Genomic DNA, 25,365 nt, shown 5'->3' with positions numbered 1-25,365 from the left:
GTTTGGCTCACTGCCCTATTCTCTCACTTAGATCAATGCCTGGCATATAGTAGATGCTCAATATATACTTATTAGCTGCCTTATGAATGGGAGGCCATCAGCATTCCTGGGGTCCTATTTTGGTCCTGGTACTAATTTGCTGTGCTACTTGGTCAGGTGACTGCCCCTCTCTGAGTTGTTTCCCTGTCTGTAGCATAAGGGAACTGACAGTAGGAGCATTACCTTTCAGTGCTGTCTAGGCACTGTGAGAGCTGGACACCTGTTCATTCATTCACTCCACTTGTATCAGTTAAGGTCCTACTGTGTACCAGGATGGCGAGGGTGTGATTTGTGACGTACCACTAACAGCCTCTTTCAGGTCAGCCAAGACCAAGGGTCACTGCCCATCTTGTCCCCAACTCATTCTTCTGGAAGTTGTACCTCCTCCCTCTGTCCAGCCCTGACCCCAGGGGGAGAGGGTCTGGACTGAGCCTGTGAATGGAAAATGTGATTAATAATCAAAAAAACATCCAAGAGGAAGAGACCAGGAAAACAACTTGGGGAAAGCTCCTCGCCCAGGGGAGGGGGGCCATATCCTGGGCCTTGGGACAGCTCCGGCTGCCCTCCCGCCGCCCTTTCTGGGAAGCTGCCACAGGAGTGGGTAATTTTAGCCAAAAGCAAAAAAAAAAAAAAAAAAAAAAAAAAAAGCTACTCTAATTATTTATTAAAAAAGATGTCCCCCCAATGTAAATTGTGCTACCCCTGGAGGCTTCCCCCTGTTACTCCGCTCCTAGTGGTCCCCTCTTCTTGGTCAGGCTGGGGGGCCCTAGAGACACTGGGTTGGGGGCAGAGGGGGAATTTCAACATGAAATGTTTTGTTCATTAGCAGAGAACATAGGGGGAAATTCCCTTTCTGCCTCTGCTTGGGCAGCCCAGCCGAATACGCAAAAGCTATTTTGAAAAATAGAGTCTAGGCTGCAGAGTGGGGTAGGGGTTATATGCGGGGGTGGGGTGGGGGGGTAGTTGGACACAGATGTGTTCTTCCCTCCTCTTAGACTCCGGACTTTCAGGGGTTTCCTGAGCCTTAATCCTTCCTCCTTTCAGGGATTTCATTCTCAATGGCTCAGGTTGCTTTCAAACTTCCTTCTTAGCAAAACAGGAGGAACTGGGGTTAGACTGGCGTTAGAACTTCCAACTAAGGAGGAAGGAAGGATATCAGAGAGGGAGGCGAGGCTTTGAGCCTATCCAAAAAATTTAGAATTCTAGTTGGATATGTTGGGATCAATAGGCAGCAAATCTGAGGGGGGCCTGGAGCAGGAATGAAAGCACCCCTTTCTATCAGCATGGCTTTAGAGGGCCCCAGTGAGCAGGGAAGTGTAGATAGATCCAGAGAATTGAGAGCAATTAATTCCAGGCTGAATACTTAGGTTTCCCCATCATAGTTTCAGCTCTCTCCTATTCTCTACCTTTAGGGAATCTTTGCCCTTTTCTGGTGCCAAGGTTGGAAGGGTCAGGGCACACTTAGGCAGTGGTCCAAATAACAGGATTCCAGAAGGGGCTCTGCAGCACAGGGTGTGTTGTAAGTGGGTCTAGGTGCTGTCCCAGGATAGGGGTAGGTCCTCCCTGAGGGGCCGGGCTGGACCCTGAATGTGTGTGTGGGTGCTCAAGGGGCCCCCCTCCCTGGCTCGGCCCGGGGCTGTGTCGGGATCGGGTTTCTCGGCGCCTGGAGCCTCCGCGAGGCCGAGCTGTTCCCGGTCCCCGGCCAAGCCGCCCCGGGCGCTGGCACAGTGAGAGGAAGCAGGGGGGGCGCAGTGAGGGGGAGTGAGAGGGGGAGGCTATGAGAGCTTTTACGTAACTGCCTCCCAGAGCCGGCCCCTACCGCCAAACCCCAGTGTGGGACTTTGTGTGATTGAGAGTGCGTGTGCCTATGCGTGTGTGCCTATGTGACACGTGGTATGACTGAGTACATGGCTGTGTGTGTGTGGCTGTATCTATGTGTGAGGATGGCGTACAAGTGTGTGATTCAGAGAGTCCTGCCCTTCTAGGACCTCTAGCTGCCAGTTGCAGAGGACCCTGACTACCAATGTACTGTAGTGAGGCTGAATATAAACATTTGACTCTTTGAGACTGAGTATGTGACTTTACATGATGGTGTGTTTGGCATTGGTAGGCAAGATAGAGATTTTCTTTGTATTTGTAACTTTGGATAGTCAGGTGTGTGACCCACAGTGGAAAATTCTGATGGTATGGCAGGTTAGAAGAGCATCATGTCCCAAAGGAGCTCTAGAAAAGGTAGGCCACAGGAGGTGGGATGGAAGCTCTCCTTCCCTGAGGGCATATCAGTAGGAATGGGGAAGGAAACTTGCTACCTAGCCTTGGGATGGCAAAGCTGATTCCTGGGAGTGGAGGGGCACAACGGGGTCCAAGGTTAGGTCATGTGTCATGGTGAAGGGTGAAGCCAAAAGTCCTGCCATAGAGCCTTCTTTCAGGTGTACTCCTCAAGAAGGTGTAATACTCCAAGTTGAGAACTTCTTCCCTCAATTTCCCAAGGTTTTCCAGGGTTATCAAATCTGGAATCTACATTACTTGCAGGGGGCTAGGGCTCCCGACTAAGGGAGTTTTTTCCTGCTGTCCCTCGTGGGAGAGGCAGGTGTTGAAGAAGGGTGAAGATGGGGTGGAACAAGGGGAATGGTGTCAGTGAAGTGGGGTTTAGCTTAAGGATAAAGGCACCATGATGGAGAAGGGGGCTGGTGCAGAGCTAGGGCAGCTGGGGATAGGGGTGCCTAATGAAGCCTGAGAAGAGGGCACCTGGCTGGCTCAGTCCCTACAGCATGCTACTCTTGATCTTGGGGTTGTGAGTTCCAGCACCACCTTGGGTCTAGTAGAGATTACTTGAAAAAAATAAATCTTTTAAAAATATAATAAAATTAAAATTTAAAAAGCCTGAAAGGAGATAGGGCCAGATCCCGCAAGGGCTTTTACACCCCACCTAAGAAGCCTGGCTTTGCCCTCACGGCCCTGGGGTATGGGAGGGTTCAACACAGAGACTTAGGAAGCTCACAAGCTCCTGGGCAGATAAGGCATTGAAGGCAGCAGAAGCAGAAACCCACGAAAAATCCGTTGCCCCAGCCCAGGTGGGAACAGAATCGGTTGGGAGGGCGGCGGAAGGGCGGGGGCCGCACCCACAGGTCCTTCCGCGGTTGGGCGCTGCCGCTGAAACCGAGACGCAGCCTTAGGGGTACGCGCCTCCCGCACTGCCCGCCAGGTGTCGCTGCGGCACCGGGGAAGCGGGCGCGGCCGCTGGGTGCAGCGCCTGGAAGTTGCTGAGGATCAACGGACGCCGGGATCCGGTCCGACGTGCGCCTCTCGTCCTCGCTAATCCTCTGACACACCGACAAGTCCGGCTCCCGGCTCCCGGATGCCCCGGGCAGAACCTGTCCCGGCACCCGCAGATATCGGCACTGCTGGCTGCAGCCCCCGAGTCCCCAGGTGGAGAGGGGACGTTGTCCCGGGCGGAACTCCCCACTGCTCTCAACCTGGCAGAAGGAGGCAGTGTCCGGGAACACGGGAGGATCCCGAGGTCAAGTCAGCCCACCCATGACCCGCGGATCTCACGAGGAGCGGGGGCCGCCTGAGCACCCAACTGCATCCAGGCCTAGTTTCTGCTCAGGATGAGGAGCAATTCCTGACCCCTCCTGCCCTCCCCTAATTTCGTCGCGTGGCCCCCGCTCTTTCCCAGGGTCCACCTTCCTGTCCTCGTCCGTGGCTCGGGAGTCTGGAGGCTTCGGGCCCGAGAGGCCGGACAGGGGACGCATACTTGGGGTGGGGATGCACAGGCTCTCAGCCTGGCGCCACTATTTAACTGTGTCTTTAAGCCCCTGCCAGCCCTCTCTGAGCCTCAGCCCGGGCTGACCCCTGCCGGTTGCACTGAGGGGATTTTGAAGCCGTGGAAGTGAAAGTGAACAGTCCCGGCAGTGGCGGGAAGAAGGTTTTTCCTCTGCAATTGGAGTCCCTAAGGCACTTCTTGGGAAAGGGCCCGGGCGCTCTGGGCAGCCTACTGGGGAAGGGTGTGAGGAAACCTAGATAGTTCCTCCCCCCCTCTCCCCGCCCCCAGCCCTGGACCGGCTCCCAGGAGGGGCAAGGCGCAGGGATTATGGGTCAAAGGTCAGGTGAAAAATCCATGGGGTGGAGATGGGGGTGGGCCACTCGTTCTCCGCTTCTGGCATTAACCTTTCTGTTGCGCTCTCGCGTGGCTTCAGAAATCGGTCGGGTTGTCTAACCTTAATCCCGCATGCTGTAGTCAGACGGGAGGCCCCGGGGCAAGTGAAGTGAGCACACTGGCCCCTCCGAGGCCCAGGCTGCGACACGAACACTCGAGGGGTGGACCTCCAGCGCCAGACTCGCGCGTGCCCGGCATTCTGGAACTGCCCATCCAGGCGTAGAGGATGCACCGTCCCTACCCTGTTCATCCCAGCGGAGGTTTCTCCCTAGGCCATGGGCCCCGCGGGGCGAGGAAGCAGAGGGTAGATGTGGTGGTGTCACCCAAGACTTGGTGGGAGACGAATGCCTGGGCTCCCGGCCTGGTCCATCCTGGTCAGGGGAGCGCAAAGCCCCCTTTCCCTCCAAGCGGGGAGTGTATGTGTTCGTGACTGGGAGGGTAGTCATTGCCGGGAGCAGCAGGAATAGGAGAGGGGCGGAGACGCCTGGCCTCCTGTACCCAAAATGGGGCCTGGGGGCTCTGGCTCGCGCTCCTCTCCCAGAGATGCCGGTGGGAGGACCCAGAGAATTGGCCCGGGGTGTGCCAGGGTGTCGGTACGAGGCATCGGGGCCTGAACAAGAGGGAGCGTTCAGCAGCAGAGACCTGGCCAAGGCTGAGTGAGAGAGCGAGTGTGAATGGGCGACCTGGGAGGGGAGAAGGGGGGGGCCGCCCAGCGTCCCTAGGGATCCGGCAGAGTGGGTGCGGGTACGTGTGCACACGCGTTTCTGAGACCCGCGGTCGGGCCTGCGCGTCAAGCACAGGGGCCACAGCCGTCTGGAGGGCGTTCCCGGGAAAGGGCGAATGTGAGCGGGCCACGCGTGCCAGTGCGGGCGAGTGTGCCAGCGGGGGAAGGGTGCGTGCGAGCACGAGTCGAGTGGGAGTGGGGGCTCACAGGCCTGAGCAGAGTGAGTGTGTCCGCGCGTGCCAGGCGCGGGAGCGTGCCAAGGCGGGGGCGCGCGGGGGCAGTGGCCGGGAGGGGGTCGTGGCGCGCGGCCGCGGAGGCGCGGGGAGACAAGGCGGGAGGGGGAGGGGAGCGAGGGCGCGCGCGGCCGAGCGGGCGCCCGCGGTCACATGGGCGAGGGAAGGAGGGAGGGAGCGCGCGAGGGAGGGAGGAGGATGGGGGGGTTAAAGCTGCCGAGCGCCGAGGAGCCGGTGCAGAGCGGGCGGCGGCGGCGGCGGCGGCGGCGGCAGCGGAGGCGGCGGCTCCAGCCGGCGCGGCGCGGGGCTCGGCAGCGGGATCCGGCAGCGGCGCTAGCTCCGCGCTCCGTGCCTCGCTCGCTGCCCGCGGTGGTCGAAGGGCGAGGCGCGGAGCCCCGGTGGCCCGAGGGCGCGGTGAGTACCCCGCGGCGGACCTCGCGCGCGGCCGGACCCGGACGCTCAGACCCTCCCGCTGACCGACAGACCCGCGGCCCTCGTGCGCGCGGGAAGACGGGGAGGACACGCGTGGGCCCGCGACCCGGGGGGAGAGGGAAACGGGAAAGTTCAAGGGAAACTTTGCCCGCAAACTCGGGGGCGGGGGCGCGTGAGCAGCCGCCCCCCGCGTCCGGGCGCGTCGGGGGTTGGGCGTGGTGATGGTGGGGGCGGACAATCGGCTGGGGGGAGGTGGCCGGGGCGGATGTCCTAGCGTCCCTATTCTCTCTCACCCCTCAGCAGCGCGCCCCGGGGCTGGGAAATTTCCGGAACTGGGGGGTCGTGATGACCCCCGCGCGCCCGGAGGGGGCTTCCTTCTCCCTTAGAAATCTAGACTTCAAAGCGCCCAGGGGTGTGAACGGACGGTTGCGCGTTTGCCAGTGTTGTGTGTGTCCGTGTGAATCCGCGCGCGCGCGTGTATGTGTGTGTGTCGGTGTGATCCCGCCTGTGGTGTCCTCATGAGTCCGCCTGTGTGTATCTCCATGTAGTGGGTCTCCTCCAGTGTCTCTTTGTAAGACCTCCAGTGTTGTGTGTTTGTGTGAGTCCGCTTGTGGTGTATCCCCGCCTCTTTGTGAGTCTGCCTGTGTGTGTCTCCCCCAGTGCGGTCTGTGCGAGCCGGCTTGGGTGTCCCTGTGTTGCTCCGAGTAGTGTATCTCCCCGTGCGTGGGGGCTGGGCCGCCGGGAGGTCACCAGACGGACAGCTCTCCTCCTCGGTTCCTCTCCTCTCCCGAGCCTCTCCTGCGTCTAGCTCTCACACTCGCTCGCTCCCTTGGCCCCCTCCCCCCTTCAGTAGCTTCAGGCGGGCAGGACTATTTCACGCCTTGTTGAAAATTCAGGATTTTCTTTCCCATTCCGTCTAGTCTCTTTCTTTGAGAAGCGTCTGTGTGTGTGTGTGTGTGTGTGTGTGTGTGTGTGTGTGTGTGGCTGGCAGCTTGTCTGCAAAACTAGGTGTGTGTCTGCATGCCACTGTGGGAGTGTGTCTGTAGGACTAGTTTTGCTTGTAACACTTGGTGTATTTGTGTCTGTGTCACTGGGGGTGTTCATGTGGCTGTAATCACTGAGGTGGGAATTTGAAATGCTGGGTGTGTTTGTGCATTTACAATTGCTGTATGTCCAGGGTGTCTGAAACTGTATTTGTGTGTGTCTAACTCTGGGTGTGATGGTGTACCGCTGCATGTGTGGGGATGGGACTTGAACAGTTGAATATTCCTATGGCTACAGGGCTAGCCAGGACTTGGGGGATGGAGGGGCCTATGTGTCTCAAACTATGCCTGTGTCCACTGTCAAAACCCACACAAATCTCTGAACTGGTTCTTGGGGTTTCTGGTCAGGATTGGTGACAATGGAGCTGACGTTCACACTCCATCAGGGCTAATATTCCAACAGATCCTCACCTCATACAAAGACTAAGTTTAAAGTTCACATTCAAGACTTCTTGGGGCTTCAGAATTCATACCCAGAACCCATACTGGGACACTTAAAGGCATATGGACTCACACTCAGAATTACCAGAACATTGGGACTCACACTCAGATTCACACTTAAATTCTGGGGCTCATATTCAGCTGTACACTTCAGTCCTGGGGTTTACACTCAGACTCACATTGGGACTCCAGGCTCACACTTTGATTCACATTTCTGTCCTGAGGCTCACAGACCTACATTGAGACCTAGAGCTCATGCTCAGAATCTCACTGGGGTCCTAGAGTTCACACTTGGTCCTCATTTCAAATTCATACTTACATTCTGGGGCTTATACTCAGAGTTACAGTAAGACTAAGGGCTCACACTCAGACTCCCATGGGGAACCTGGGGCTCACATTTGAACTCAAGGACTAACAACATAGGACACTGGAGTTCATGGACTCATGCCTCCATCTTGGAACTCACACTCAGATTCACACTAGCAAGATTCTCACTTCCATCCTGGCATCACTTAGGGACCCAGACTGGTATCCCTAGTGATTACATTAAACTCACTTCCATCCTGGGGCTTAGACTCTAATTAAGGCTCTATCTAGTGCTCACATTCAGACTTATGCTTCCATGTTCAGACTTTTATAGTCCCATGGAGGCCCTGGGGGTCACACTTGGAATCACACCCAGTTATTATTCTATCCTGGGGCTCACATTCAAACCCAAACTAGGATTGGGTGTTTACACTCCCAGTGAAACTTAAAACTCAAATACACCCTGTTTTCTTTGATTTATGGTGTATATCAAGGCATTTGGGTAAGGAACAGAGACTGCTACAAGACCTGTCCCCTCCAGAGGTGGGGAGGAGAAGGGATACGACTTTGGGCATGTCACTAACTTGGGCTGTGGGTTGATGGAGACAGTGGTGGGAAACCCGGACCCAGTTAGGGTTAAACCTTTCCGCCTTTCTTTCCACAAGGAAACTAGGCTATTGGCAGAAAGGTCTGAGTGGCTTTTGGCACAAGAGTGATATGTACCCGTAGGGTCTCCCATGTGCCATGTTCATGCACATACCCCTTAAATAGTTTTGGGTACCCCTTCTGTGGTAAGACAATCAGGTGTGTGTATGAAGGGGAAAGACTTATGTCCTCCCAAGACATTTCTTCCATTCGAGTCATCTTTAGTATGAGAGGAGTATAAAGGTTGACTTGGTAAAAGCATAGACCTCTGGTTCCTTTGAACATTCCAGAGTGTTGGATCTCTGATTCTAAGGTAGATGGTAGGGGGCAGCCTGGGTGGCTCAGAGGTTTAGCCTGCCTTCGGCCCCGGGTGTGATCCTGGAGACCCAGGATCGCGTCCCACATCGGGCTCCCTGCATGGAGCCTGCTTCTCCCTCTGCCTGTGTCTCTGCCTCTCTCTCTCTGTGTCTCTCATGAATAAATAAAATATTTTGAAAAAAAAAAAAAAAAAAAGGTAGATGGTAGCCCAGATCTGTGGTGAAAAGGTAGCTAAAGGAGGAGATTCAACTGAAACCAAGCCGCCTCTTCTCTGCCTTTGCGGGAGAGGAAGGGTAGGGACCAAGTTATATCTCGCAATGTCTCCTGGAATGTCTCTTGAGCCCTTTTGCTGTCTCTGTGGTATGACCAGCATTCTCTACTTCCTAAAGGAGCAGTAGCCCTGTAGGGGAGGGCTGGGCTGGGATGTAACCTATCCTGGGACTTCACCTGCCTTTACAAATGCTGCTGGGTTTACATGCCCTCCCACTATGGAGGCCAGTGAGTTGGGGCTCCCTGAGGTGCACAGTCACCCCATGGGCACCCTGAGGGCAGTAGGGATCTGGTCCTCAGGCTCCCTGTCCCTGAAGGGGACATGTGCTCCCCAGCCCCCATATGGGGTGGGAAGCTTGAAGCAAAGGGTCCTATATCAGCTCCCTGTCCCAGAAGGGGACACATGCTCCCCACCCCCTTATGGGGGGTGGGGGGCTTGAAGCAGGGCAGCCTGCTCTCTGCCCCACCATGGTGAGTTGAAGTGTAAATGAATCAAAACATATGGAGCAGATTTTCTTTGAAATGCAGATGGGTTTGGGGGGGGGAGGACCATGTGTGCCTGGTTTGGTGGGGGGGCTCCCAGAGAGCTAGGAGGCTGAGAGCTGACCCCTCCTCCAGACACACCATGGGGTGAAGGGAGTTGGGGAGACCTCAACTGTGTAAACTGTGGCCCTGGGTGACCACATACACCCCTGGGCACCAGCTTCCTGTGGGGAGGGGCCAGGGAAGTAAGTGGTCCCTGTGGGTTGAGAGTGCTGAGGTCATCACCTCCCTTTACCTCTGTCTATAGAGGGCAAAGAGAATCCCCAAAGCACAGAACCATGCTGGGCTGGGAGTCACCAGAGCCTGGAGCTCCAGGGACCAAGGGGTGGAAGTGGGGAGCTGGGGCAGATATGGGGAAGAGTTAGACCCTGCTGCTTGCAGAACCACCTCCTGGAAGGTGGGGCTACACCTACAGTGGAAGGAACTGCAAGCTAGACTATCTGGTGACTTCCACCAGGGCGCGGGCTCCTGGAGTTTAGGAAGGGACTGAAGAGTCCTCAGTCCTGGAGGAATTTCCCCATACCTAGGATAGTACCCCACCTTACACTTAGTTTAGGAAGGGACTGAAGAGTCCTCAGTCCTGGAGGAATTTCCCCATACCTAGGATAGTACCCCACCTTACACTACCCATACTTTCCCCTCACGAAACTCAGCGAGGTCACACAGTAATTGCCTGTGAGTTCTGTGGGACCTGGGCTCTTGTCTGCTTTGCTCATTACTGTACTCTGCAATTGGCACAGACCCGGGACACGGTAGGAGGGCCATGTTGAGTAGACAATGCATCTTTTTTATCACATCTGACTGAGTGTTCCATGTGGGCAGGTCCATATTCTCAACTCCCAGCACAGTACCTGACAGGGATTAGGTGTTCAGTAAATGTTGAGGATTGAATCCTTGAACGGGACAGACGACAAGGAGGGGGACCTCTCTGGGGTTTGTGGCTAGAGACCCAAAACCCTCTGTTGCATTACCCCTACTTGGCTCAAAGGACCCCTGAATGATTTGTAGTCTAGAATAAAGGAAGGCCTTGGCTGTAGTCAGCAAAGGAGTGCAGAAAATAGGCAGCTTCTTCCTTGAAAAGGTCAGGACTAAGGGAGACTGGGGCAGAGGTGGGAGGTCACTTCTGTCCTCTCCTCAGCTTCAGGGTTTTCCAGAAGGTGGGAAGGTCCTTTTGCTTCATGCAACTGTGAATGTGGCCCTTGGTCTCTCTAGGTCAGGATTTCTTGGACTCTAGCCAAGGCAGTGGACCCCCACCTCTGAGCCTAGGCTCTGAGGTTGTCTAGCTACTGTGGGAGCCACAAATCATATTGGTTATTAATGTCTGTCTGAGAACACGGGGTTCAGAGCCTAAAAATACCCTATCTAGTCAGAGCTTAGGAGTTGCTGATGTGGGCTGGTGTAGCAGTAGCTGCATCTTGATAAGATAGACACAGAGCTGGGAGACACTGGAGAGTATGGAGAAACTGAGGCAGCATGGGCAGGAGATACATAGGAGACAGAGCCTCTGTTTTATATATGGAACAAAGATTTATAAAATGAGTGGTGCCAGTTCTCCAAATTACGGCAACATTTGGGGTAATCTGTTATCTTACACTGCAAAGAATTTCCTTCTTGGAGAGTTTGAAGATACATCTGATATCAGACATAAAAATTAAGTAGTCAGTAGTAACCATTTCAAGTCCAGCCTCAGGATGTCCAAAATAAGTCCATGGGGCAGCCTGGGTGGCTCAGCGGTTTAAGCGCCTGTCTTCGGCCTAGGGCGTGATCCTGGAGACCCGGGATCGAGTCCCACATCTGCCTCCCTGCATGGAGCCTGCTTCTCCCTCTGCCTGTGTCTGTCTCTCTCTCTGTGTCTATCATGAATAAATAAAATCTTTAAAAAAAATAAGTCTATGGGAAAGAAAAAAATCTCTAAGTAGCCTTTTCTGAGCTACTGTCCACATCCCTACCTCCTGGAGCCGTTCCCTGAAGCCTGAGCCCCAGTGAGGTTCTTACACACCCCCTTGTATAGGCTCCCACCTCACTTCTGACCCTCAGGCCTCTGTGTATCCCCTTTTTCCAGGAGATGGATGCTGCACAGTGGTCCCAAAAAGGTAAGAAGAGCCCAGCCTCTGAGGGCAGATGCCGTGTGACCTTGGCTTGTAAACTGACCTTTCTGGGCCCCTCTGTGAAATCGTAGGATTGGGGGGGCTGGGCCCTGGCCCAGGCTCGGAGAGAAGGCGGTTTTGGCACTCATCCAGGTCCCTGACGTCAATGACTCTCCAAATAATGGAATCAATATTGGGGGGGGGGGGGGGGCAAGCGTGAACCAGGCCCCAGCGATTAGAAACAGATCAGCACAAACCCGCAGCTGATTCTGATAGAGCTGCCTTGGAGAGCTAGGGTGGGAGGCCTAGAAGGAGGTGGACCTGGTGGGGGGCTCAGGAATGGAGGTGGAGCCACTGAGTGTCCAAAACATAGGGTACACAAGTAGGCAGAAATTCTGGGGCTGCTGGGGTTGGAATGATGGGGTGGGGGCCTCCAAACTAGTCCTTTCCTTTTTTGGGCCTATGGGGTTCCAAGGATAGGGGAAGTTTGGGAATGAAGACTTCTTTCAGCCAGTAAGTGAGAAAGAGTAGGCAAGGGGAGTTTAAAGTTCATTTCTCTGCTTCCCAGACTTGGGCCCCTAGGCCATGTTAGGGGGCACAGTATGTTATACCCAGGGTAGGGGAGAGCATTGAGTGAGACCTAAGGGAGATGATCTTTTGCTTAGAGGCAGAGGGCATTGATCCAAAATAGGGAGATGGGTATTCCCTCTCACATTGGGAGTCTGGCCTCTTCCATCAGCCTATGTCCCCTCAGCCTCCTAGAAGGCAGCAGGTGAGGATGGAGAGGGCCATGGGGGTCTGTAGGGGGCTGGCCTGGCGGCAGCTGACAAAAAAACAGGAAGAAGGGCTGGGGGAGCAGCTGTAATTATGGGGCATTTATTATTAATCAGATGAAATTGCTGGAAGCAGCTGGTGTAATGTGCGTAGCGATACAGACCATGCATACCCCCACCCCAACACGTGTGCACACACACATACACACAAGCCACACACAGCCTGAGCCTTGTTTGCTTACACAATTTTTTTCTAATGAAGGTTGGAGGGCTCTCTCTTTTTTTTTTAAATAATTTCTATACCCAACACAGGGCTTGAACTCACGACCCCAAGATCAAGAGACACATGCTTTACTGACTGAGACAGCCAGGTGCCCCTGGAGGGCTCTTTATGTATGTCTGTGTCTGTTTGTCTTAGTGTGTATCTGTCTGTGCTTTTTCATGTCAACCTGCACCCTCCTCTCCCTCTATGGTCTCCTTTCCTGACTATTCTTTGGCTTGATGTGTGTCTCTCTGTCTCTCACCTCCTCTCTGTCTGCCTCTCTTGGGGCCTATTTCTTGGTGTGTCTATATCTATTACCACCAGCCAGCCTGTCTCTAATACCTTAGTTTGTGGCCATCTCTTCCTGGTTGCATCTTTGGGCAGAGTTGGATGGGATATGGAGTCCCTTTCTCATGGGTATGTGTTTAGACCAATCATGCCTTTGTCAGACACATCTGGGACCTGTTTTTTGGGGGAGAGAGAGGAAATTGGACCCTGAGGATCTCCTGGGGTCTTGTAGAAGGCGAGGGCTCTGTTAAGTGACTGGAGCCCATAGAAGCAATAATGGCTTTCAAGACAGCCCTGAGTATAATAGCTCCTATATCAACTAGTTTCTAGGTATCAACTACCAGTTGTGTGACTTTGGACAAGGTGCTTTTGATCTCTGAGCCTCAGTTTCCTCATCTGTAAAATGGAAGCAGGATTACCTGCAAAGTCATTTTGCTGATTCGGTACAAAGTGTATGTTAGGTGCTTATTACATCTGACTCATTAAGAACACTGAACAAACATTAGCTGTTACTATTTTCTTTTTTTTTAGCTGTTACTATTATTACTGGAAAAGGCACTGCGCAGGCAAGAGAGAGAACTGCAGAGGTAAACTGGTAGAGCATAAAGGCATTGCAACTAGACTTGGACTCAAATCTATGCTCTGGAACTGATCAGCTGTATGGTCTTAGGCAAGTTATTTAACCTCCCTGAATCTCAAGTTTTTTCAACTGTCAGATGGGAATAATAATAGAACCTACCTCATGGAGAAGTCATGAAGATTAAATGAGATAATGCATATAAAGTGTTTGACACAGTTCCTGGCACATAACAGATGCTCAATAAATCATGGTGATGAGGCAAAAGAAGAGGATAGTATGATGGTGGGAGTTTTTGCCCTGCCAGTGGCCACATGTGAAAGTGTGTGATTGGAGGTACTTGTGCCTGTGAATTGGTTGTGTGGGGACTTTGGATTGTCTGTGGGTATGTATGCATGTGTGGTGTTAGGCCACTTCTGGCCTCCCTTTGTCCCTGTGGTTTAGAACCTGAAGTCATCAAGGGGTGCTGGAGGGAATCTGGACTATTCCCAACTTTCTCTCTTGTAGACAGGTATCTGCTACTTGCCTCAGTCTCCCTTTCTCTCACTGAGGTTGTATGGAATGAGTTCTTAGTAGGACTTAGGCCCGTGGCTTCTCTGTGACCTCTGATTTGTGCCCTTTGCCCTCCTAGAATCCAGCCTTGTCACATCATCCTGTCCCCTTGGTTTTGGAAGTCTTGAAAAGAGTTGGTCTGGAGAAGGAGGACATTGATGTGTTCCGTGTACGGCCGGTGGTGAAGAGGTATGTGCTGGGGACCCAAACGAGGCAGGTCAGTCTCCAGGGAATCAGGCATTAGGCTGGTGTGGTGGGGCTATAGGTTTGGGAATGTGAGTGAAGGAGGGCCTGAAGTCCCTTCCTTTTCTCCCTCTGTTCTTCCTCCTGAGGCTTTTCATCCCCTATGACAGGTCCATAAAGAGGAAGGGCAAAGCCAGGTCTGCATGGAGAGGGCTGAATCCTGGACGTGAGAGTATGCTCTGTCTCATTGTCTGGCTCCCTTTCTGCCCCTAAAGCATCTCTCTGGCTTGACTGGGGGAGCAGCTGGGCTTGGAGTAGATGGGATGGGGGTCGGAAATTCCAAAATCTTCTGGGGCCAGCCATGGGGCTGGGCTTGACTCACCCTGCCCTGCCTTTCATTAAGGCCAGCCAAGGCCCCCGATTGGCAGCCCCGGGTGGGGGCGTCCAAGGAATTGAGGCGCTGGAGCGGAACGGAAGGGCCTATTGTCCAAAACCCGCCAGAGGCCCACAAAGGCCAGTCGGCTTTTCATCTCAGCTCCCAAACAGACTGGCCATTTTCCCGGCCCCACTCCTGGGCCGACTGACTGACCCTTCAGAACTAGGTCTGGGGTGTTGTTGAGGGTGGGGTGGGGTATCCCAGGCCAACATGTGGCCATAAAGGAGACTTAAAATGGAGTTGGGGTTCTGAAGAGGAGGAAGGGAGGCTTCAGGGGGCTGTAGAGAGTTAAGCTTCCCATCTCTCTGTTCCCAGAAGACCCAAGGACTAGGGTAGAGTATCTGATAGAAGTTTAGATTAACACAACAATAGATAATAAATATTTATAGGGGGCACACCTGGGAGGAGTCTCATGGCTTGTTGGTAAAGTGAGCTACTGCTGTGAGGGCACAAAATCCTCCCCTACAATTGGGAACACCTTATCTATTTGGAATTGGGACTGGAGAAGAGAAGGCTAGTAGTGGTCAGGCAAGACTGGGCTCCTTGCAGCAGGAGGGACTGTGGCCAGACGGTCTTTCTGCCAACGAACGGTAGCTGTGATGCCCTGACTGTATCTCTTTGGATCCCAGAGGATACCAGAGAGCAGGGGAGGTAGAGAACACCCCTGGGGGGTTAAGGGTTAGGCAGCTTCTGTGCCCCTCCCCAAGAGGAGGCTAGGAGGGAAGACTTGGCAGTTCTGTCTACCCTCCCTTTGCAGCACCTCCAGCACCACTTTAAAAACAGCTTTTTAATTTAACAAAGTGGATGAAAAACTGTTTTTGGAAATAAAAGATATCTGCTGTCTCCCAGGCTAGCCCTCAGCCCTTGCAGAGAGCCTCTCTCCCGGTCGTCCCCGCCCCCCCACCCCCCCCTGCTGGTGGCTCCTCTCTCCTTCCCCCTCCCTCTCCCCTCCCTCCTCCCTCTCTCCCTCCCCCTCCCTCACCCCCTCCTCTCTTTTTAGTTTCTGCTCCTTGGCCCCATAGCTTCCCCTTGGCTTCCTATTACCCACCTCCCATATCAGTGTCCCTGGAAGTCTCCTCAGTCTCTTATCTCCATGTCTCTGCATCTCCTTTTGTCTCTCCTCTCCCAGTCTCTCTTCCCGGGCTTGTCTCTCTCCTGAATCATCTCTGTCTCCCTCCCCCCCCCCTTTCTTCCCCAACTCCTGCTCTAAATGGGTCTATTTAAAACACCCGACGCTGCCAAGTCAGAAAAGCGTCTCCTGATAAAGCGCATTAGGCCGAGGGAGGGAGGGAGAGGGAGGAGGGGGGAGGAGGGAGCAGGGAGCAGCGGGCAGATGGATTGATCCAAGCCTGTAACCCCATTAATCAGGCATCGTGGATCCCCCTCCCTCCTCCAGCTTCAGCCCCTTCTGAGCTAAAAGCCCCTTAAATATTTATCACCCCTCCCCCATGGGGTGAGGGGAGGAGTGTGTGGCCCTTGGTATGAGCATCCCCAGCTGCTTGGCGCTCCCCCCTGTGTGTTTACACATGTGCACATGTGCTTATATGTGCATGCATGGGTCTGCATAGCTACCAGGCCCAGGGCCCATCTTGTCTCTGTTCACCCCCACTGTAGAGTAGCCCTGGAATCTGACACGGTTCTTGCCCTTTCTGAAGAGTAGGGCATGCTGAATAGGGAGAACTTTGGGGTCAGTTGGGGGTTGTCAGGCCTCCCAAAGTGCAGTGTTTCTCAGAGGGCAGGAGGATGAGCTAGGGTTCAATGTCCAGATTCCCCCAAATTCCCAGATAAAGAAGTAACTTGGGGAATAGAATTGGGGGCTCCATGCTCCTAAAGTGTGCAAAGGCAACTTGGAAGGCTGGCTGAAGTTCTCCCTTTATCCTCAAAGGATAGGAATAAGATTTAGGGATAGGTTTGGGGGCTCCCAGTGACCTCCGAAATTTCTGAACATCACCTGGGCCTGGGTGGAGGTGGCCATCACCTCCAGAGAGTAGGAAGATGGTCACTCTCCAGGGGTGATGTAGGACTGGGTCCCACATCTCATGACTTATTGACCCCCCCTCCCCCTGTCTGTAGAGGTCAGTCAACCCTGAGACGTGCAGGGGTCCCTTGTAGTTGGCCTGAGGCAACTTCACCCTGGGCGGGGGAAGGGAGGCCCCGGCCGCCCTGGGTGTGAGGAGGGGCCGCGGCTCCCAGCCGAGGGTCCCTTCCCCCTCTCCTCCCCCAGCATCAAGTGCCACATCTCCTCCTGACTCAGACAATTAGATTCAAAGGATGACCTCACTGCCTGCCGTCCCTCACTCGCTCCCTCTGCTAGCTCGCCTCGCTTGCTCGCGGCGCGCTCCTTCCTCCCCTCCTCCCGGCCCGCTCGCGCCTCGCTCGCTTGCTCACAGCTCAGCTCGGCCCCTGGCCCGCCCGCCCGCCCGGACTCTGGGTGTTGTTGCGGGGGGCTCCTGCCCCCCCCCCCCGGCCCCGGGCCTCCTGGACCCCAGCCCCGAGCCCCGGGGGCCCGATGCCCACGGGCTGCCGGGCGGACCCACGGAGCGCCGGAGGCACCGACCCGGCGCCTGCGCGGGGACCCAGGTCAGTGGGCGCGGGGCCACGGGGCCAGAGAACTTGTCACCCCCACTGCCGCCGCTGAGACGCCCCCGCCCGCACCAGCCCGCCAGCCCGCCTCGGAGCTTCCCGCTCCTTTCTCGGCCCCCGCCCCCCGCGGCTGCTCGGCGCGCTCCCCCTGCCAAGCTGTCTCTCTTCTCTTTCTCCCCCCCCAACCCCCTGCCTCTGCAGCCGGTGGGAGGGACTGGGACTTCCTGAGGTCCCAGGGATGGGGCCGGGGCCCATTGGCTGCAAACGGCCCAGGCCTCTGAGAGAGGAGGGGGCTCTGGCTGTGTCCATTGGCCTGGGGGAGGGGACCACCACCTGGGTGGGAAGGGGGCTACTGAGAATGAGGCCCAGGGTATGGGGGTGACATCTACACAGAGGGGGATGAGCTCTTGATAATCTTTCTTTTCTCACATCCTGTGGGCCTCTTGCCTGGCTTCATTTGTCCCCACCTCCTAGCAAACTTTAGTCCCCACTGCCTACTTTCATTTGGTCCCCGTGTTCTTTTGGGCCGTGTCACCTGATTTCCCTAGACACTCCCTCCTGATTTCTTCTGTTGGCACTGTTTGCTTAAGTCCCTATCACCTGGCTTTATGGGATTGCCCTACCCGGGTTCCTTCCTTCTGTCCTCCCCTGCTGTCTGGTGTTTGCTGCCCTGATTAGCTTCCTTGGAGCCTATCATGCTCCCTTTAGGATAGGGCATCAGGGCCCAAACTACACCTGGAGTGGCAAGTGGTAAGGATGTCAACAGCATTGCCATTTATTCCTGGGTTGGGGCCTGGCCAGCACAGCTTGGATTCCATTCTGCCTGGACAGCGACACAGCATCTTCTCTTGTGATGGGGGGCAGGGCTACAGGGTCCGAGGACGCTTTAGAATTCTTGTCCTCAGCGGTTAGAGGAGCACTGGCTTGGCCAATGCTGTCCCCATCTCTCTTTGGGCCTGACAGTGATGACAGGGCCTTGGCAGGGGCTGGGGGTTAAGGTCTGGGCCACATCTCCTTCTCCTTACCTTGCCTCTTGCAGTCAGGCCTGACAGGTGCACTACAGATAGTTGTGGGCACAGAGAGGTTTTGAAGAGGCCTGGGATCACACAGCAGGTGGCTAGGCTGAGAGCTGTTGCTGATCCTCATCCTGGACAAGAGGAGTTGCTCTGGGAAGGCAGGAGGGGACTGGGGAGTGGGCTGATTTCTTAGGTTTTCTGGTTCCTGCTACTCCCAGTGCCACCATCTCTTCACCCAGGGGCTTCCTCACCCCGTACTGTCTGGCCTGGATATCTGCTTATTCCCAAATGCTGGGAAAGCAGGGTCAAGGGAAGAAGGAGCCACCTAGAAAATTATATTTACTTGCAGTTTTGGGACCAAGAAACTTCCTCTTTCTTTCCTTCCTTAGGCCACCCTGAGCTTTAGCCCCCACCCTCCAAGTACAGCCTGGGCAATCTGAGGTCCTAGCATGGAATGACTGTCGGGAGTGTGTATCTTTGTATTTCCCACTGCTGGATGTGAGAGCATGAGAGGCTGAGGGCGACTAGGGGACTGAGTTTCTGAAGGTGCACTGGTATCTATGTAGAAGATAGACTGTTCTGAACATGTGATGGCATCCATATGTGAGACTGTGACTGTTTTGAGTGAGCGCGCGTGAGAGTCTGCGTGTGTGACTATAATACGTGTGTGCATGCACAGCGTGTGTGAAGCTGTGGCAGTGGGTGTCCATGTGGGAGGCCGAGGTGTGTGGTCACAATGGGAAACTCTGAGTGCCAGTGCCCATGAGAGGCCGCCGGGGTGTGTCTGTGAAGCTCTCTGAAGCTCAGGCCCTGTGTATGCAGAGGTAAGGGAGGGCTTTGGGGAGCTCCGCAAGCTGGTAGTGAGAGTCCAAGTATGTGCTGCATCTCAGGGAGAAGTGAGCTCTGGGTGCTGTGTGACCCTGAATTGCTGTTGTGTGTGTGAGCATGTGTGCGCACGTACTCATGCCTGTGTTTACCCATCAGGAACAGATTGCTCTGGCTTCCCCACTGTGAGGAGGGAGTAAGGGGGAGGAAGGATGGCTTGCTTTTGCCCAGCCGACCAGAAGCTTCCTCAGAAGTAGTGTGTGTAGTGTGCATGCATGTTAGGGGGGGCAGGGAGAACAGGACACTATTACATGAAGACGGGAAGTTTCTGTTCCTCCCAATCAGCCCTAGCTCTGTCAGAAAGATCATCTTCAGTTCCTTTTGTTAGAAGCTAATGCTTCATATGCAGTGCTGCTCTCCTCCATGTGTGTGTGTGTGCGCGCGCGCGCGCCTGTACAACAAGCTTGCAAGCATAGGCCTTTGAGGGTGTGTCTGCACCATAACAGTGAGGGGGCCAGGGGTAGGGTGTAGTGAGAGATGCTGAGGCAAGTAGGTCTTTGTCCCAGCCCCCAAGTCTGGAAAGCTATTTTGTCCACTCTTCTCTCTTCATGGAGAGCCTGCAGCCTCCTTCCTGCCCTGCCTTATCAGCTGGGAGAGCCACTGCCCCCCTGCAACCCGCCCCCCGCCTGCCCTAGTTAAGGGAAATCTCACTGAACCCTAGTGCTCTGCCCATCCCCCATCATGAATGGGAGTTCTTCCAGCTGTCTAACCTCCCGCTGTAGGGTCTGTCCCTCCAAGAAGAGCATCCCCCATTTCCGGCGAACTTAACTTGACTGGTGCATGGCTCTATTTTCTAGGTAGAGGGGTCCTCCTGATTCTTCTAGAAGCCAGAAGAGACCCTGGACTGGGGCTAAGAGATAGGGGATTTGGTGCTTGTACACGAGGTTCTGTGAAGTTGTCCAGAGGCCATGTGCCCAAAGGGAAGATACATGCTTATCTGCTCTTTCCTTTTCTCCATTTGAAGGGCAGGGGGCTGGTCCAGATGACTTTTTGAGGGAGAAAGCCCAGACCTTTTGCACCTAGAGGGTTGCTGTAGCCCAGGCCTGCATATATGTGTGCATTCAAGCCCATGCCAGGTCGCCAGGCAGCATGGAGAGCTCTGAGCAGGGCTCCACATTGTGGGCATGGGCTGGTAGGATTCAGATTCCCACCTCCCCCAGACACCTCCCTGCTGCCCAGCCAGGCCCATCATGGGAAGGCCCCAGGCTCCCCCTACAACACGCCTGCACACACGTGCAGCAGGGCATGCACATGCTGATCTCAGGGTCCCCACGGTGCAAGAGGCTGGAAGTGGGGGGTTTGAGCACTCAGAGTCCAGGCTGCTGCCAAAATCCATAGGAATCTTGTCCCCCCCAGGCCCTCATCTCCGGCTGTGGAGGTCACAACAGCAGGTGCGGATACCCACCCCCCCCAACTCACTCACATTGGGCCGCCTGCTTTTCCACAACTTCAGCCAGCGACTGGAGCTGGGGGACTGCTCCCCTTGCCTCCCTCCTGGCCCCCCTCCCACTGGTGCTGAGCTTCTCCTGCCCCCTTCTATGGGGGGAGAAGGGGGCCTATATTTGGGTGGGGTCCTTTCCTCTGAATACTGGGGCTTGACCCTGGAGTGGGTGGAGATACATCCAGGAGGAGATAAGGCTTGAATCCTGAACCCAGGCATGGCTCCTATGCCCTTTGGGGTGAGGGCACCAAGAGCTGAGAGGAGGGCCAGGTGTGGATTCAGAGAGAAAGAGCCAGAGACAAGAAACTCAGAGATAGGTAGAGACATTACAGGGGTGGGAGCCTTCCCAGTGGCCAGCCAGCCCAAGACCCAGGAGCTGGCCCCTGACCCCGGCCCATGCCCCTCCCTGGTGAGGGGTCTGCAGGGCCAGCTGCCAGGGGCCAGGCCTCCCTCCTCAGCCTATATACCCCCAACACCCTCTGGACTGCTCAGGCCTCTGCCCCCGCCCCCACCACCCACGTTGTCCAGGCTGCCTAGGCCTGGTGGGATCTGGGGGCCTCTTGGTCTTAGCCTCTCCTCCCCCTCCTGGAGCTTCCAGCCAGCCCTGTCTCTCCCAGGCTCCCCCTCGGCCAGTGCTGCTTCTCCTTGCCCACCACATCCTTGTCTCTGCCTCTGCCACTGCTCTCTGATTTTTCTCTCTCCACCTCCAAGTGAAGATGTCTCTTTTCCTTGCTCCACCCTAATTCCTCTGCAGGTCTGAGGCCTCTAGAGTTCCCCAGGCTTTTGAGTCATATAGTCCATGCTGTGTCCTGTACTATGTTCTTGCCTTTTCTCAGGATGGGTCCTTTACAGCTGTTGTGGGAAGAGGGAAAGGGGGCAAGGTCCCAGGATAAAGTGTCTTTTCCTCACACTGAGGGATTCTGGAGTCTGGAGTTACCTAGGTGGACTAGAATCTGTAAAGATGTCACATTGGCCATGCTCAGATAGGAATGCTGACCTCATCCTGGTCCTAGACCCTGGGGTCATTAGTGCAGGTCGGGACTTTAGTTGGATTTCAATGTTGGGGCATATCACACGGGCCTGTTCATTCATTGTTCAGACCAGATTGAGCCTACTTGACCCTCAGCACACCCACATTAACTAACACCCTAAAGTCAGAACATATTGTTGCACATCAACACTCACACATAGTTAGAGCTGGGCCCCAGCCAGTGATGCTTAGACCCCCCACCCCTGCTCTGAATGTGGCATGGATTCCTGAGAGTTGGGCCTGTGTAACCTTATGCAAGGATAAATAGGAGCTCTCCAAACTCATACCTCCCCTCCCTCAGGTCTTGCCTTCAGCTGGTCAGGTGGTGAGGGTTGGGGGCACAGGGCACCTGAGACCTTGCTGGGGCTTGCAAGAGGGGTTTTGGGACCTGGATCTTAAGCCAGACTCAAACTGAGTCATTGAGGTCCTCAATCTAAAGCCTGTCACTGCTAATGACTGTCAGCCTTCATGGTGCCCATCTTACTGTAGGCCACTATTATTCTGTGTGACTATCCATGTTACTGAGTCTGTCAACATCCCTGTGTTACTGTGGATGTACCGTCATTGATTGTTACTCTATGTGACTGTTGATTTTGTTGCATTTTTGATTCTGAGGTTACCATCACTATGATTGTGTCCATGTCAACAGGTGTCATTGCCCCATCTGTGATTGTGTCTGTGTCAACAGGTGTCATTGCCCCATTTGTTGCTGTCATCGTTTATGACTGTCACCCACTGCATGGTCACTGTAATGACTGTCAACACCTGTGTGTCATTGTCAACTATACACTTGTGTCATCTTCACTGGGTGTTGTTCCCACTGTGTAATGGTGTCTTTGTGTCACAGTGAGACAGTGACAGTAAGCTGGGGGCCAACGGTTTGTCTCTTGGCGTGTCACCTGTGTGTGTATGATGATGACACTGTGAGATTCTGTCAGGAGAGGTGCTGGGCTCCCTGTGCTAACAGAGGGCGTGGGCTGCTAGGTACTGGCCTCCTTTCAAGTCAGTGGAGTGCCCTCTGTTGCCTCCTCATTGTGGGGGTGGGGCTGGAGGCCAGGCCGATCCATGGCAGTATCTACAAAGAGCTTCAGCCAGTTTGCATAGCCCCTATCTGAGGCTTTATGGGATTTATCCTCCAGATCTATCCCAGAGCCATGGGGTGTGGACTTGGAAAATTCTTGGGGAGGATGCTCTTTGCCCTGGGATGGGTGGCCTGAGGTGAGCTAGGGCAGGGTGGGAGTATAGCCTGAATGCCTCTGGCCTCAGCCTCCCTACCTGGGAATGGACCCAGCTGGGACTCTGAAAGGAAGTTGGCTCAGGGCTTTCTGGATCTACAGGGGCAGAGATGGGGTGGGGTAGGGTGGGGTTTTAGTCTACCCTTATTCCCTGGGGGCTGGTTGCACTCCTGGATCGCCTGGAGGAGAAGCTCTACAGCCTCCTCCAGGAAGGTTGCACCGACACCATCCTCCCTTTGCACTGGGGGAACTCGTGGAGCTGAGAGAGATGCTCCAGGATGAGCACAGAGGCCATCTCTGGTTCTGTCCCTTCCTCTGCCCTTGAATCTCTCCCAATCCCCTGTGGTCCCTTTCTCTCTCTTCCTGGGTCTCTTCTCCCATTTCTCCGCATTTTGGTCTCTTCCTGTCCCTTGGGTCTTGCCTCATGGCTTTCCCTCTCTCCCTGCCTCTCTGCCGCCCCCTCCCTGAGTCTCTGCCTTTCCTGGGTGCCCCAGCCATGCTGTGTCTGTCTCGGTACCCCATCCCCCACTCTCTGCAGCACTCGGCTCTGGCTCTCTCGGCAGCGCCCGTCTCCCATGGCTGCAGCCCCGTTGGCCCAGGGCCCGGCCCTTACAGTAACTCATCGGGCTGATGGAGGCGACTTTGATGAAGAAGCCACCCCTCCCCCTGAGGGGGGCCTGAGTGTGTGTGTGTATGTGCACAGGCATGTGTGTGCACGTGCACGCTTATATGCATGCACACTCATGCCAGGCTATCTCCTTGCCCCTGGGCTCCCAACTGAGAGCAAGAATGAGCTGGGAGCAGACGGCCACACTGTCCCTCTTCCATCTTGAGATCTAACCTTGTTCCCCTCCCTCTGCCTCCCAGGCCCTGGTTCCTGCTCCCATGTGGTGGGCAGTGGGGCCTGGCCCTGAAGTTAGAGTATCTTCCTGGCTGTGAGGAGAAAGGCATGGACAGATGGCAGAGATGGTGGGGGAGCCTCTGAGGGCTACATGCTGAGGTTGAGGTGGGGAACCAGGTAGCCCTGTGCCTCTTGCCTCTCTTTCTTTCTCCTTCCTTCCTCTTTCCTTCCCTCTGAATTCAGACAGTCCCTGGGTTCATTTCCTGGCCCTACTCCTTGCTGACTGACATTGGCCGTTGTCTTAACCTTCTGGGCCTGAGGAGTAGTTGAAGATAGGGAAGTGGCTGAGGGTCAGCAGTAGCTAGGCCAAGTGGTAGCTAAAGCCCTGGGAGTCACTGATGGGGGAGGAGTGGCCAAAGCCACATGGGGCCTGGAGAGAGACAGGTTGTGCCAGGGAGGGGCGGTCAGAGCACCTGCTCTTGTGGCTAGAGGAAACCAGGTGCAGACTGGGGGGTACTTGCCTGTTGAGGGGTAAGTGTAGCCATAGGCAGGCAGGAGCCCTATCCCATAAAGGAGCCCCCGGAAGTCAGATTTTCTCCAATTCTCCCACTCACTGCTACAGGCTGACACCCACATTTGTCTCCTCCCTGCTCTGTAGCTCTGTTTGCAGTTTCTCTGGCAGTTCTCTGGCTGTATGTCTGGCTGTTTGTCTGGCAGTATTTCTGACAGTGTCTCTGGCTGTGTCTGGCAGTGTGTCTGTGTGTCTGAGTGTCCCTGGCAGTGTTTTTAGTGGTGTGGATACTTCCTGACTGAGCATCTGGCTATGTCTCTGGCTCTCTTTCTAGCTGTTTTTTTGGGTGTATGCCTGTTTGTGTCTATCTGTTTCTCTGGTATTTCTCTGCTTGTGTGTCAGGCAATTTCTCTGGCAAGGTTTCTGACAGTCTCTCTAGCTCTCTTCCTATGTCACTGATGGTTTCTGTGCCTGTGTTTCTTGCTCTTTCTCTGGTGGTATGTCTGCTTGCATTAGCCAGGCATTTTATAGTATTTCTGGTGGATCCTTTGGTTGTGGGTCAGTTATTCTCTGACAATGCCTCTGCCTGGTTATCTGGTGATAGCTCCCTGTTTCTCGGGCTTTATCTGATTGTGCCTCACACTGTATCCTAGTATATCTCCAGCTGTTGTGGAGCTCTTTCTCTGGGACACTGGTTGTTTCGGGCAGTGTATTGGCGGTGTGTCAGGCTATATCTCTGATAGTACCACTCACCCTGGTTGGGTGTCTGGCAGTATTTTTCTCTAGCTCTCTTTTCCTGTCTGGTTGACAGTCCCCTTCTCTCCTTACACTGGAATCGGAGAGTCATATTTGAGGCTTTTTTTTTTTTCTGCAGGAAATAGTTATTTCCCTGTGATCATGTGCTGGTGTAGAGTGGGGGGCAGGCAGCTGGATCTACCCCATGAAACAGGACAACAGATTAGGGGGCCCCTGGATCCATGCTGGCTTCTGGGGACATTCTGACTATGCTTTGTGTACCTGCACAGGTATGTGTAGACATTGAGGCACATCTGGGCTGAGGGTCTCAGGCTCCTGGGGCATGTGTTGGGGTGAAGGATGGGCTGGGGCCCCTGACAAGGACTTACATGTGAATACCCTCTTTCTCTCATGGTTGTTGTACACTAAAGCAAAAGTCACATCTGACCTTGCTACCCTGCTGCTGTGAACATCCCAGAGTCCAGTGGCAAGGCTCATGGAGAGGTGGGGGGTGCAGATATTAGGGCTTCAGAGCCTCCAAGGGGCTTTTGAGCATCCGGGTTTTAGGCTCTCTTCCCAGGAGCACAGCAGGGGGCCTTCCATTCAAGGCAATTTGGAGAACTACAGACCTCCTGTTAAGTTCAAATACTACCCTTTCAGTTTGTAATGCTTATAGCTAATTAGCCAACCTCACCAGTAAAGTTATTATTTTTTTTTAGAAAAATGGCCTTAGCATTACCAATGTTCCATAACTCATCCGTGGTTGACTACATCCTG

At 54.7% G+C, this 25,365-nt stretch overlaps 1 protein-coding gene across 4 annotated transcripts in view; it reads left to right on the top strand.

Moving 5' to 3' along the window:
• Window positions 1-5,021: 5,021 nt before the first annotated feature.
• CNTFR (ciliary neurotrophic factor receptor) overlaps window positions 5,022-25,365 on the top strand; it is a 38,575-nt gene continuing 18,231 nt past the window's right edge. For 2 of the 4 annotated variants that reach the window (XM_025432091.3, XM_025432093.3), the window contains exons 1-2: window positions 5,427-5,569; window positions 13,772-13,881. The gene's annotated coding sequence lies outside the window, so the exon portion shown is untranslated. Of the gene's footprint in view, window positions 5,143-5,426; window positions 5,570-13,771; window positions 13,882-25,365 lie in introns of those variants that run through there. The other 2 variants (XM_035697139.2, XM_025432092.3) reach the window with 2 other exon arrangements.

The sequence above is a fragment of the Canis lupus genome, chromosome 11 (assembly GCF_003254725.2).
Source record: "Canis lupus dingo isolate Sandy chromosome 11, ASM325472v2, whole genome shotgun sequence".
In the NCBI taxonomy this organism is placed as follows: domain Eukaryota; kingdom Metazoa; phylum Chordata; class Mammalia; order Carnivora; family Canidae; genus Canis; species Canis lupus.
The sequence above is the reverse complement of the archived record's forward strand: the minus strand, read 5'-3'. Positions and strand labels throughout refer to the sequence as shown.